This window comes from Zonotrichia leucophrys, chromosome 3 (assembly GCF_028769735.1).
Source record: "Zonotrichia leucophrys gambelii isolate GWCS_2022_RI chromosome 3, RI_Zleu_2.0, whole genome shotgun sequence".
NCBI classification, from domain to species: domain Eukaryota; kingdom Metazoa; phylum Chordata; class Aves; order Passeriformes; family Passerellidae; genus Zonotrichia; species Zonotrichia leucophrys.
The window spans coordinates 94748676-94763960 of NC_088172.1; the positions used below are offsets into that span (position 1 = coordinate 94748676).

The 15285-nt window shown below is 41.2% G+C and overlaps 1 long non-coding RNA gene across 1 annotated transcript; it reads right to left on the reverse strand.

Moving 5' to 3' along the window:
• Positions 1–5502: 5502 nt before the first annotated feature.
• Positions 5503–13052, reverse strand: LOC135445025 (uncharacterized). The gene is made up of 3 exons (XR_010439430.1): positions 12994–13052; positions 12772–12889; positions 5503–7757 (listed from the first exon to the last, which is right to left on the reverse strand). It is a non-coding gene; the product is annotated as an uncharacterized LOC135445025 (long non-coding RNA).
• Positions 13053–15285: the final 2233 nt, after the last annotated feature.

Below are 15285 nucleotides of genomic sequence, written 5' to 3' on the forward strand. Positions count from 1 at the left end.
TTGTCACAAAACGCAGTATTTCTGAATTACTGCGCTTTGAAGCCCCAAAGGAGCCCCGGAGGAACACTTCTGAGTACTTTTTTATTTCAGATTGCTTGCATTTTTCCCCAAGACTAGCCAGATAGATCTAATACATTCCTGATAGAGCAATTTGTTGCTGTAGATTTTTTTCTTTTGTCAAATGACCTACACCCACTCACAAACACCTCTAAATTTCTCAACTTTTAAGATATTTCTAAACTGAATAATTAAATAGCCCTTTTTTTTGCCTTTTTTTTTTTTTTTTTTTGTACCAAAACATTAAATGAGAACACCAGGCTCCAGCTGTCTCTGTTTTGTCATCCATAGGGAACAGAGGAGTTGCTCTGTGCAGGTGTTCAGCAAAGACAGGAGCTGCTGCTGAGAGCAGTCCCAGAGGCAGTGACTCCAGACAGAGCAGGAGGGCAGGGAAAAATGGTTATTCCCTGGCCATTCCCCCCCAGTTTCCTTCAAATCCCAGTGAGAACAGCCACAGAGACAGGGAGAAATCCTGGGAGAGGCAACGTCCTGCCCCCAGGAAGGCACTGATGCTCCCTCCCTGTTCACTGGCAGATGATCACTGCTCAGTGTGTTCCAGGGATTTCCCCACAGCTGTGCTGCACTGCTGGGCTTCTGCTCACACTGATCATCATCCAGAGCTCTCACTGCAGCCATTCCATCCCAGCGTTTTTTCCCAGTGACTGCACAGGATTTTGGATGAGGCTCATTACAGCCACCAGTGCTGGCTGCAGCCAAATTCTTGGCCTGTGTTTTGCAGGTGATGGGAATAGATGATCACAGTTTTTCTTTCTGACCATAAAATCAATGTAATACCTTCTTCTGATATTCCTTCCCCCCCACTAACAGGGAGCACTTGTTCTGCTCTATTCCTGACGAAGTTTGCTGGGAAATATTAAGTTTCATATTGGTTTTTTTTCACCACTGAAATGTTTTCACTGGGATGCTTAGACATCAACACATTTATATCCAAAGAATCCTGAAGAGGTTAGCCAGAGGTGATTACGTCTCAAATGATGTTGTACTATAATTGCTCAGGATATCAGCTTAAATGAAATAATCTGCACAGGAGAGAAGAAACAGTAAAGCCAAGGAAGGAAATTGCTGCTATAATTACTAAAGTATTTCTCTTTGAGGTATTAGAAAGAAATGTTTATAACATAAAAAGCCTGAAGAGGATGACATGAAGCAACTTCAGGCTGGATGGCAGAGCCTCTGTTACATTACAAGCTTCCTGAACATTACCTGCACAGAAAGGGAGGGTAGGAAGGTAGCTAGAAAATAGCCTGGGGCGATCATCTCCCTCAGACTCTTCGGAATTAGTTAAAAAGATAAAAAGATATGAGACAGGTACTCTTGTTTAGTGTCTTCTGTCACTTCTCACTTTTCTCACATTCAAGCCTTGCTATCAGCTTCTAGTGGCACAAGCAGACCCACAGCCAACAAGGATGAGAAGGAGAAGCTCCATACAAACAACTGCCTGGCTTTTTTCTTTGATCAATTTTGTCTCTCTCCCTGCCAGGCTGTCCTGAACAAAAACTGCTCTGAAATTCTCACAGCTAGAGCAGCCTCCCTGTGCTGAGCATAACAATGCCAGGCAAAGTCCTCGTGTTTCCTCTCCAGCTCCTTTACTGCTTCTAGAAATAGGAAACTCTTTATTGAAAGTTCTTTGGAGCACTTTGACGTGCAGGTAAATAATTGTGTGAACCCTACCAGGACAATACACATGATTAAAAATAAAAATATTTAAAATAAAAATGTACCCAAGGGAACATTTCCTGGTCTAGAGCCCTTCTGAACTCACTGAACCCTGCAAGTGGCCAAACATTGGGTCATTTTGGGCATCAAGCAGAGCTTTAAGGCATTCACTGGTTCACAGAACCTTTGATACAAGGGGGTGCAGGATTGCATTTTATTCCTGGAGTACATCAGTGTGACAGGATCCTGAACACAGATTAGATACAGAAATTTTTCTAACCAAAGTCTCAGTGGCAGTGATGCTCTAAAATATATGAAAACCTCATGGCCCTGGCAAGGAAGCTGCAAGGTAGATCTGTTTTAACCTTTACCTTCAGATTTTGTACCATTTCCAATGGGGTGGCCAGTGAAAGCAAAGAGATTGGAAATTCCTTAGTTAGAGGATTAGCTCCCATTTTTGCTCAAGCCCCTGCAGATTTGAAGCAGCAAATTATTGAGGAAAAGCATGGCTCATGGCACAGAACAGCTACAAAAAAGACACCAAAAATGATGAGCAACCTGGCTGAGCTGCTCCATCCACTTCTGTTCAGAGCAGGGTGACCAATGGGTGCTGCTGGTCAGGGAGGTCACCCTGGCCTGGAGGATGCAGGGTGGGGATGGGTGTATCTCATGTAGCTTTTTTGTGAATGACCCCCAGGTGCAGCTGCAGAGCCCAGAGGACTTTGGGATCAGCATCTGTGGGAGTGATGAGCCTGGACCACCTCAAACTGGAGAAGCTGGGCACTCACACTAGGTAATGAACAGCAGTACCCCATTAGCAGTCCTGGTTTGTTAGCTGCTGGTGTATGATTCATGGTTTAAAATTCTATTTAATTACAGTAATTTGATTTGGCTGGGGTGGGGGGCAGTGTTTGGTTTGTTTCAGGCATTTTATCTCAGCAGAAAGAGCAGGCAGTGGGTGGCAGGAAGGACAGAGGAATTCTCACAGCCATTCCAGTGCAAAGCCATCTACTTAATTCAGTGTGGAAGCACTGCAGACACTGAGGGCAGGTGCTTTCCTGAGAAACAGAGCTAGAGCAGATGTAAGAGATGGATTCATTCCTCTGTGCCAACTCTGTTTAATGCACAGATACCATCCTGCTCTCAACACACAATCTTACTTTTCTTCCCAAAATCTCTTGAAGCAGGAGCTTTCTTTCTAAAGATACTTTCTTCAACATATTTGTTTAAAATTATTATCCTGAAGTGGAGCACCAAGTATATAAATTTGAAAGGATTTGCTTTAGCAGAACTTGGTTTGTATAAAAATTCCTGAATATGTTTGGAGCCATGAATGTAAAGACACTGAAAAAGAATCTGTACTTGAGTGAAACAGACAAGACATAGGGGAAAGAAAAGAAAGACCCCAATTTACAGAGACTTGGGACTATTAGCATGACTTACCCAAGGTCATGGAGACCCTGTAGGGGACTGAACTGGGAGCACAAGAGTCCCAACACAAAATCTTAATTACTAAATCCAATTTTCCACTTCTCCTTTCATACTTTTTTTTCTTCATACATTAAAACACTTCACATAAGCTCTCTCTTTTTTTTTTTTTTGTTTTCCCCCAGGAAGAATAGGAAAAGCAAAGGCTGCAATCCACCCTTGTTAAACTAGGTTGCACAGCCAAACAAATTTAAAATGATATCTCAGCAAGATTTTGCAACCTGTCTGCGACAAATAAAAGGACTTTCACACTGCAAACATGTGAGTGCTGGGGAGAACTAGCTGAGAGAATTTAGCAAGGTGCCTAATGAACGAGATGAGCTGCAATATGTATATGCATGAGTTCATACATTATTTAAACCATTCTGATCAGAATAAGCATCGTGAGCACAGCACTGAAAGTGTCACCAGCGTTCATGCACTGAATAACTTGCCCTCATAAAGGTGTAATAATGTGCTCATCAGTTTTGTTTGTATTCCCAAAGCAGTAATAGCATAAACAGAAAATAACCCTCTATATTGCACAAAGCACATAAATATAAATCTAATTATATCTTTCCTTGACATTATGACCAAGAAATGACAATGGTCACTGAAGTATAACAGATGAGATCAAGGCTACTCCAAAAGGCCTTTGTGAGAGTCTGCTTCCATGTTCAAATCCAGCCTGGGATTTTGGGGGCTTAAAATATATATATAAGGTTGTTTAGCCTGCCTCAGTAACCTGGTGGTGGGTCCTTTTATCTGCTAGGTGACAGGTTCAGGTTATATCTTCAAGGATTCTGAAAATGACCCAGTGTTTGCTGCCACAGACCACATCTCTGACCACGGGTATGCCACAGACTGGCAATGAAATCAGTGCTGATGGCTCCCTGGGAACATCTGCTATCCTCAGTGGTCCCAAGGAAGATGGTGATGTATGACATGGTGAGAAGGATGAGAAAGGAGAGAAGAAAAAATGGGGGAATGAGGTAGTTCTCAAGGCACAGTAAAAAGACCCTACTTCTGTCCACACACAAAAAAGATGAAGCATTTTAAGCAAAAAGATGAAGTCATACAAGCTAAAATCAGGGCATAAAACAAACAGAAAGACCATCCACAGATTTCTTTTATTGTACTCAAACGGTTGCCTCAGTGAAAGATTTCTAAACTAAACTGACTTATAGCTGTTATCTCAGTCTTTTGGATTTTTTTTTTCTTTATGTGTTAGTGAATCGTACTTTCATGTGGGAAACTTGTGCAGCAGCCTGTTCTTGCTGGTAAAAGTGGTAAGACTCCCACAGGTTTCATTCAAAGGTTCAGGCTGTTAATGATGACTCAATCAATCAATCAATCAGTCAAGAGACGAGATGCTGCAGAGAGAACCAGAGCCAAAATTGGTTTCAAAATTCAGTGAGCTCATTTGCTCACCAACTGAATTAGATACAATCTCTGGAGTAGTAAAGAAAGAGGCACATCTCGAAGTCTTTGGGTAGATATTTTTGGGGAGCAGCATTACTCAGTGATTTCACTGCAGCTCCTGTATGCCAAAAGTTTCAGGAGAGCCGGGGGCAACAGGGAGGTGCTGGCTGGGCATTGGGACATGAGAGGATGCAGGACAGGAGAGGCCAAGGTGGCCAGGGCACCACAGGAGATGATTCTGGTTTTTGGGGATCCAGAAATGGCAAATGAGCTCGAAATGGCCAGTCAGGGTAGGAGTGGTGAGTGACACAAGTATGAGCTGCCTTAAAAAAAGTGATCTGGTGCTCCACAGCAGAATAAAATCAGAGCTAGACCTATGTGGTCTGCATTAAGAAGGGGAGACCTAAGACCTTTTTCCTCCAGTAGATATTGTGACAATTCACTTATGCCATTTGGCTTTTTATAGCTGGAAGTTTAAAGGATATTACTAATAATCCTGTGCTACCAGTAAATTCTGGATACACTTAGCTTCATAGTCTAATATTGAAAGGGGTTGTAGAAAATTATAACTCTTATCTTTCTCTGAAAAGAACTCTTTGTAACTGTCAAGCTTTTGGTTTTTTGGATTTTTTTAAGCCAAGACCTTTAAAATTAGCTTATATACTAATTACATTGAAGCAGCTCATAAAGTTTGAGGAAGAAATGCACAATAAATGCTTATTTACCCTGCAACCGTACATTTCACTAGATCTGTTCCATTGGCCCTCTTTAAGAGATAAACACTAATAGATAATGTGAAAACATAAATGAGGTATTTATATCACAGAAAAACACAAGGTTGCTCTATAATACAGGCACACTTAGACCCAAGTGAAAAAAAAAATAAAAACAACTAAATAATGAAAGGTGGATTTAAACCAGACATACTTAAAACAGTATTTTAATAAATGGAGCAAGGTATAACTGACACAAGCATATCTACATTGTTTTGTGTCTGCAGGTTTCCAGCTATGCAGAACAGCTTGTAGTCTTTAATATTTCAAGCTCAGAAGGGAAGAAGCTTTAAAAAAGGGAGGAAAAGAGGAGAATACAAAAAGCTATCCAGCACTCTGTATACTACTGGGTCTTGTCTCTGCTTTTTTTCCTTAATCTTGAACATCTTAAACCTTCAGGATCAGAATGTTTAATCCAGATACTGCCATAATCAGATCAATATCAGTTCAGTGCACTCCCGTGATCCTGCTCAATGAATGGAATTATGTTTGTTTTGATCAAGGCCTTATGAACTTCCCAGTTTAAATAAATCTTGGTATTACAGGCTCTGTGAGTGCTCACAGCTCCCATGCACAAGAAGCAAAGAAGCAGACAAATAGACTTGCCATTTTGTTGTCTCTCTACTGTCCAGAACACTGGCTATTGTTCTGTGCATAAAATCATTAATTGGGGAAGATGAATGGAATTGAGTTTAAGTCTCAGGAAATTTGCATGTGATGCCCAGCTCTGCAAAAGGCTCTTTTCAACCACAATGACACAGTGTGGACACCTTTTTGGGGCTCTGGAATCTTTTCCCATAGCTGGTGAATGGTTTCTTTCAGCCCTGACAGCAGCTCCTCCAACCTCAGCAATACCAAGAGCTCTCTCATGAAGCACAATTGGAGGGCAGGAGGATCAGCAAGAGGCCAAGAGCCTGGGAATGAGGGAAATCCATTAGAACCTGTGCAGAGAGAGGCTCTTCTACCTCCATCAAATTAGGCAGTGCCCTCCAGTGAAGCACACTCTGGTCACACAGGGTGACAAGGGAGCAGGGAATATTCACAGCACAAGCAATTCATTAAAGGAATGCCCCTTTGATGAATGCATCTTCAGAAAGCAGCCTTTGTGCCTCACATAAAATAGGAGAAAATGTATTTTTCTACTTGAGCTCAGCTTATGTATTAATAATGGAAGACTTTCCAGATGGAAAATGATGAATATATGCAAAGCCTTGCCACAATTTAAGTAAGGCTTTTTAATTCAAAGAAAGCAAAAAAACCTGTAATGTGAGCTGTTGAGACTCTCAAGAGGAAGTGGAGAGCATTTATGTTTTTTTTCACCCAAATATCTGAAATGATTTATACATTACTCTCTGAAAGGGTTATTTTTATCAGATAACTATAGAATTATCTAGATTAGACTTTTATAATGGAGATAGTAAAATATACAGTGAATTTCTGTGAAGTGAATCCTATTCTACTTTCCAAGAGTCACTCCATATTTTTAAGGACCTTAAATTATGGAAAGGTTTAACCTGGTCAGTCCTTTGACACCTGAATGAAAGCTGGAGGTATTCAACACCTAAATATTCATTTGAATAACTTGCAACAGTTTGAAAGAACAAGATAAACAGGGTTGAAGTGGGATAATGCAGAGATCAGCCTCTCTGTTTTTCTGTTTCTCCTAAGAACATAAAGAATTGACCAGTTTGTTTCAGTTTGGTGAGAGTCAGTAATTCAATAACATGTCATATGATGATGAATATGCCAGAGTCAGAAATCAATGACAGAGAGTGTAAAACTTTAAAAAGTTGGTGAATAATTTAGGTGTCTCTTTTAACTGAGCATTTTTTTCCCAGGCACGTTTTTGAGTAGCCAAGTGTGTTTGGAGTGCTGGGTATTTTTTTTTTCCTCAGTCTCTGCATTTATTTCTCTATCTGCCCCAAAGTCCAGTTAACTGCAGCTAAGGGCACAGGCAGGAGATTTGACACAGATGAGTCAGAAAGGCTTAACAAGTTACCACCAATCTCCTCAGCTGACACCATTCTCCATCACAGGTTGGGATTTTTTCACTCTCAAAGTCAAGGCAAAATGCATGAGCCTCAACCTCATTCATTATTGCTTAAGCTCAGACACAGAGGTCTTGAGGCAATCTCCAAGCACAGTCACATGCAGATACAGTGGCTCAGTTAATACATAATAACTTTAAAAAGCTTCTGGAATTCAATGCTGTGGCCCTAATTCAACACAATGCCATTGTTCTTCAGAAATTTAGCTCTTCATAGCCACTCTGCTGGCTTTCATCTTGCCTTTGATGAGACAAAGCTAAAGTGAAACTGTCGCTGGCAGCAGGATTGTTCTAGGGTATGCTCCTTTCTCACCCTGTACAGAAAAAGGCAGAAGAGAAGAAGCCCCAATATCAGTAATTGGAGCTAAATTAGATACAGTTTCACTGACATAATGCTTTGTGCTCGTTATTTTATCCCCCATTTCTTCCTAACCTCTCTTGCTACAAGCAAGCTTGGCCCAGCCTAAGCAGCTTTTCTGCTAGTAAATGTGCTGGCACGATTTTTAAAGTATTTCTGCATCATAAACACTAGCATGGACTGGGTACTAGTAAATAGAACTTACAATCAGCCTCCCTAAAGAGCTCAGATCATAATGGCTCACTTTACTGTGTGCTTTTGAAAGCTGGAATGCATTAAGGTGTCTATATGGGCTCAGGGCTGGAAACAAATCTAATATTTATTGTGAAGGTGCTTTAGCAAGAATAGAGATCCTGTGTCTCTCATGGAGGAAGAGGAATGAAGGGCAGGGAGGGAAAAGGAAGGTGAGATTGCCCTTTTTCCCCTATGTGTTTGTTATATACATCCTCTGAGGAGGTGGAGAACAAAGCAGAGCAGTCTGATTTGGTAGGAAGCTGCTGATCCAAGATGAGGCAGTTTGCATTATGTCTTATTTGGAATTCCTGTCCTTCCCTCAGACATATCCCTTCCTGCTCCTGTGGAATAGCTACCTGCTCAGAGATCTGCCTCAGTCCCTAAACAGGAGATGGGACAAGCCTTTGTGAAGGACTGATTTAATTTCTCCCACCTGCTTTGACTTGAGAGGCTGTAAAGCGCTGCAAAAGATTCCTTGTAAAATAAGGTGCTTTCCTGTATTGTATTTATCCTGTTAACCTTCTAATCCCACCAACTTTACATTCAGCAGATTTATTGCCACCATTTTGGTTGTGATCTTGCAAAAGGACCCAGTTCATCTATAACTGGGTCCTGCCAGTGCTGTCTGTTGCTGTAGTAACACAGTTAGTGCTATACACCTTCAGGAATCAGCGCTGCAGAACTGCTGACTTTTCTAATAAGGAAAAAAAATAAAAGAAGATAAAACACCCTTTGATTACATCTATCATTCTTTGTGTTGCAGTCCTGTAACAATGGAACTTTAATGTTCCTCCTGAAATAAAAAGGAAAAAAGAGAAAACAGGACTTTCTCCATTGTGTGAGGTTGAAGGAAGGTCTCAACTTTAAATCCCTGTGACATGGACATATACTGCTGGGCTCAGCTTCATGCTGGTACAGTCACAAAAAATTGTAATGAAGTCTACAGAGTTATGCTGACATAAAATCCTCTGAGCAAGGCTGGAATCAAGCATCTAACTTCTGTAAAGTTGCATTGGCTATTATTCCTGTGGGCTAACCTGAAGATGTATTCTGGCCCATCCAGGAAAAGTAACTCTCTACCTCTGCAATGGCTCCGATGTTTGCTGGTAGATATAAACCTTTGCTTGTAGCAGGAGCCTTGTCAACCAGGAACATCTTCCTTTCATTCCTGCTTTAATTTTCTACTGCATACATTGAAAAACTGGATAATCCAGAAGATACCTATTCCTGAACAGTGCAAATTCAAATACAAAATTTACTAGCAATTTAAGTATTTGCTGCAGTGTGGTTTTCTGCCTCCTTTGTCCCACTGGACACGCCAGCAGGGTTACAATTGTGCTTGTATGCATAAGTTGTGCCTGGACAAGCACATGCTAGAACAGGCAGCAAGATCAGACTGAGCAGTAGATGCTGCTGAAATTATTATTCCTCTCCACATTTATCCTTACATGGGTGTAGGTATATTAGGAAAATTAATGCTCTCTAAACGTACTCAATAATGGCAATGTGCTGCTGAATAAAATTCAATAGACAATTATTGAATTTTATCTAGGATAAAAACTTTAGAAGAAGTGACTCTCTTTCCCTTACAGTAACATTTCACATCTTGCAAATATTGTTATTTTAATGAAAGCCTTGGGCTTTGCAGTCTGAGTCATGTATTTGGAGTGCTTGAAATGGACACCACTGTAGCAACAGAAAAAATGATTGGACAGTATTAGCGCGTTCCCTGTTGGCTTTGGTTCTTTATGAGACTTTGGTGTAAGTTTTCTCAGATTACTTTAAAACTCCAATTAGAATGATTTCGCTATCCTAATGCTCAATTATTTGAAACCTGTTTACATCATATAAGAGACTGAAATATGATTTTGATTTACCCCAAAATTGATTATAATTTGATTGTTCTTTCCCAGCATTAGGTAAAAATCAAAGCAAAAAAAAAAAAAAAAAGCTAAACACGCAGGAAAAGCATATGCAGTGACATAAGCAATTCTGATTCCAGAAATTCCTAGTGGATGATAGTGGGAGTACTGAGGAGATGTGGCTGTTCAGTGAAGGAGCTCCAGCTGGCAGTGTTCAATACACTGAAAAAGTGAATGAATCAGATTCAAGTGGAGTCGTGGGATCACCCTGAGGTGGAGACTGAACATGCCCCTAAAAATGAAATTGCTGCTGCTTTGCCATTGCTCCTAGAAGTGCTGTGTCTTTCTCCCTGTTGTAAAAACCAGAGATATGAGAAAAGCTGGGCTGTCCAAACTGCACTGAGCTCAGGGCCACCCTCAATCCTAGGCTATCAGACCACACATAGCATTGGAGAGTTTTTTAAAACAATTTTGAAAACCAAAGTGTCCTGTTTGTACAGTCCCAGTTTTGTTAGTCTGCATTATTTATGGCTGCAACTTCAGGATTTTCACATCTCACCAATCTGCCAAACTAAAAGCAAATTGTGAAAGGCCACCGAGGACTGCAAAAGTTAGGTAGCCACTCTAGTCTATTATCCATCTTAAGAAGTCAGATGGGTTTTAGGGTGTTTGGATTGGCTTTTCTTTATTCAGAGTTCAGGATGTTTGTTCAGGGACGTAGCCTTCCTCAATCTGCTCTCTGTAGCACTTTCTAATATACTGATTTATTTCAGGTGCTATGGACTCAGAGACAAGAAAAATAAGAAATCCCTTCTCCCACTGAAATGAAAGGGAATTTTGCCTCAAATTATGTATTAGTGCCAAGTTCTGCTTTTGAGACAGGGGCTTTGCTAGTGTGCAGCAGTGTCTGTGCAATAAGTCCCAGGGATTAGTAATCACTGGAAATTTTCAGAGGGCAGCAGAACAGTATAAGATGCAAAGATGTGCTCACATTCAAGTCTGGCAAAGCTGTCCCTCAGGAAGGAAATTATTGTCACAAAGGAACCAGATAATTGCCACAACTTTCCTCACAAGCACTGAAACCTTCACCCAGGATACATGGTAACTGACACCAAGAATTAGATGAACAATAATTCAAGTTTATTTTTGAAGTCTCTAAAATTCTAAATTGGCTTAGATGATAGAAAAATCTCAATATGTCTAAAAACTATAAATTCATATTCCTGTTGCTGAATTGAACTGTTCTCAAATTAAACTGAACTGTTTTTGAAAAAAATTCTCTCTTAACATAGTTTTTTTCTTTCTATAATTATCAACTTTTGGCAGAACTTAATAATAAAAATAGACTTCTCAAGATGCTTTTTAGAACTTAGGCAAAACTTATAAGTAGCTACTGACAGGCAAATATGGTCATTTACAAGAACTCAGATTTGAAAAAATCTTCTAGCATCAGTCTATATTGTCAGTCTTTGATGCCTAACACTTAGAAATCTAAAAGAATTAATGATGACTATTCAGAATAGTCATATAAAATGTTCATAATAATATGCAGTGTGCCAGGGGGAAGTGTAATCACTCTGTAGTTAAAAGCAGCAATGAAGTCTCAATCTTAATGGAAATGGCAGCTTCCCTGTCTGCAGCAGTTACAAGAAAAGATCTCAAAATGTAGCCCAATCTCTTGTGGCTTCCCATGATATTTTTAACACTGACTACACTGGGAAATGTATTGCAATTAATTCCCATACAGGAATGAATTTATTTTGGTGAGAACTCTGTTACAGAAGACTTTCAAAACTTTGTTTAAAAGCAGGCCTGTCGTGAAAAATCTAGATGTAGAGTTTCCAAAAGACTGGATTTATTCAGTGTGGTTCCTCCTCTGAGCAGTGGCTGAATCCATTTCTGTCCCAGCCCTTTCTCCCAGTTTAGCCACTCCAGCAGCTCCAGTTTGCTTCCACAATACTTCTCCAAGTCACAATTGCATAATTGCTGATCTCAGTGTTGGTGACGTGGCTCCCTCAGACAGTGCCCACCTAAAAACACTCCCATATTTATCTCAATCTATTCAAAGGAAACAAGCCTTTTAAACTGTGATTTTTTAGGTTTTGACAAAAGTGTTGAGGGGATGCTATGTAACAGTGTGGTGGTTAAAGAGGAAGATGAGGGTCAGAATTAAAGACACTGAGACTTGTGAAAATACAGGGGAGGCCTTTATGTCTCACAGCAATTGTCATTTGGGGCTGGGTACTAAAAATATCCTACTTTTCTTTTCTTGCAGCGAGCTGTTACAAGCTCACTGGAATATACCAAAGCCCAAAAGATGTTTTCAACACCAAAGTTTTGTTTAAGATCAGGAGTACAGTTCTGAAGCAATTCAGCTCTTCCCACTACCTACAATTGACTTCATAGAGCACTCTGCATGAAGGAATGGACGCTTTGCAGATTAACTTAAATGCATTAATTAAACAAACAATTAAGCAAAACTAGCCACTAACTGGCCCTCAGCCCATGTGACCAGAATACAACTGGTTCAAAGAAAATCCTGAAATATAACATGGACATCAGGTCAACAGCATCAGATACCATGACCTACATATTTATTCTTATTGGGCTATGCTTGCTAGTGCAGATGTACTCTAACCTATGAGTCAAATCCAGCAACCCATACTTAGACAAAGCTCTTAAAATAGATGAGACACAGCTGTAGGTGATGACTGTTATACTTGTATTATCAACATTTTGAAAGACTTCCCTAAAAAAGAGCCTGAAGACAGGTATAAATGAGCTTCCAAACAAACTTAGCCTTAAGGAAAACTGAGCACAAACTTGCCTTTCCCAAGCACCATCCAGCAACAAAACAAGATTTAAATTAATTACCTAAAATTCCTCTGCTTGAGGCATGGGGATTTGCTGGTAAGCATGAGATGAATCCTGGTTGGTTTTGGGTTTTTTTTTTCTTCCTTTCTGTCATTGGATGATGTTCTTTTCCTGCTCCCTGAACCATAAATCAAAAATAAGTCACTAAATATCCATCTCTGCATTGGTTGCAATTGGTTGCAATCCTGAGTCTAAAGGAAACTCTTTGTACAACTATCTCACATGTAGAGTGAAGAGTCTCATGACTGCCCTGAGCTCTGTACTTGCTAGCAGGACAAGCCTTCTCCCAGGTGGGCTGATTTAACAAATGCTCCCTCTCCACATGTAATCAGTGAGGAATTAAACCACCTGAAAGGCTGATTGGATGACAGTGGCAGATGGGGTAAGATTCTCAGGGGGTTGTGTCTGCATTATCATTTTCTTTAAGATTTTAACATCTGCTGAAACTTGTCTCTGTCCCTATGGTTTAATAAAGTCTGGATCTCATCCTGAGCCAATTTTCTGGTCCAAACCTTTGAGACCTGCTGTCCTAGAAAGTCAGGGATCTCATATGGTTGTGGGGTGAGTTTAATGCCTGTGGGAGGTTTTCTCTGCCTGGTCTCCTTCCCCAGGCACAGGAGGCCTGAGCTTCTCCTCTCTGGTTTGAAGCAGGCAAAGTGCTAAAGGAACACTGAAGTAACTCTTAATGAACTTCCTGAATTCTCTCTACGCCACCACCTTTTTGAGAAACATTTTTTTTTTCCTTTGAGGCATTTGGTTACTAAGGAAAATCTGGGGCTTCTCCAGCTTTGCCAAGCCACAAGCCCTGGGGCAAGTTCCCCAAGCAGTCCTGGTTGTGAGACCCTCATGGGGCTGAATTTCCCCCCTTTCCTGTAGCCACACCAGCCCAGTGCCTGCAGCTCTCACATCTGCCCGTCCTGAGGGGGTCCTGAGGCCGTCCTGAACAGAGTGAAGGTTTCTCCGCCACATTTTCCCTCTGAGATGATGCTGGCTGTGGTGGCACATGTTTTGGGAGCCACTCCACAGAGCAAGCTGCTGTACTATTCCTAGAAAATGTATCTCAATTTCAAAGGGAAAAGGGAGTTTTTTTTCTGGAAACAGCTGATCAGCTGTCATGCAGCAGGTGGTTGTGTGGAGCCTGCCCAGCTGCCCAGCTTGGAGGACACCTGAACAGCAATCTGGCTGCTGGTCCTGGAAAAGCCACTGCAGCCCCACAGCCTGTGCCTCTGCTCTGTCAGCTGCATCCCAAACTGTGACTATAATAGAAGTATTTTGCTGTTTATCATCCAATAAATGCTCACTGGCTTGTAGTTGGACTCACTCATAAGAGTCCAGCCAGCGTGCCAACAGTTATTTTTAGCTGCCCAAATTCCATTTCCCTGTGTTATTTGCTGCAACCAGACTGACACATTCCCATTTTGATAGCCTTGCTGTTGCTCCCTGCGCTTGCTGACAAACGAGCTCATGCCTTTATTGTTTACCAAAAGGATGTTTTTGAGGATTACTGACCTGGATTTCTAAATCTCTCAAGTGTATGCCAGCATGAAATTACTGTTCTTAAAGGCAATTTACTCGCTGAAAATCCCACATCCTTTGAAATAACTCTACCCCTCATGTCACCTTTTTTCTTTAAAAATCCCTCATTTTTTTTAAAGATTGTCTACCACAGTCAAGTGCAACTGGAGGAGCAATGTCATATGGAAATCTTTTTTTTCTGAACACAGTGGTCTAAAGCTCCCTCGTGAGGGGAGGCAGAGGGGTGGAATCTGATCTCTTCTCTCTGCTGACCAGAGAAGGGATCCAAGGGAATGGCCTGAAGCTGTGCCAGGGGAGGTTTAGTTTGGATATCAGGTAAAGGTTTTTCACTCAGAGGGTGGTTGGACACTGGAACAGCTCCCCAGGGCAGTGCCCACAGCACCAAGCCTGGCAGAGTTGAAGAAGCATTTGGACAACAATCTCAGGCACTTGGTGTGTCCCTTGGCTTGTCCTGTGCAGGGTTGGGAGCTGGACTGGATGGTCCTGATGGGACCCATCCAACTCAGCTGATTCTGTGATTCTGTGAAATTAAGATATTGGTGTAGCGGCGAGTGACTGAGAAAGAAAAAGCAAGGGACCAGACTTTCCCTGACAGAAGTTGGAGTTGGTGGCTCAAGTCTGTCAAAGACCTTTAGTGGGAAGGAAACTCCAAAGTAAATGGGTAAAGGACTGGTTGAGTTCTGGCCCTGTGTCTGACAAAACTGAGCTCATCTGTATCTTTTCTGGAATTTCTGCTTCAAAGCTCAACCTGTGGGGGATCCTTCTGGTTTCATGAAGAGTAGTGACCAACCAAATCAGCTGCAGTCCATCCAGATGAATCAGAGGCTGGCAGGCAAGCAGTTTTATCATTCCCAAGCATTTATCAATTTATAAATTGAATTAAATGCAGTGTGGACTTCTCTTTCTCTCCACTCCCATAAGAGCCAGAAACATTTTAACACTGAAATACTTACAGACTTTAAAAAAGTGGGGGCTTTA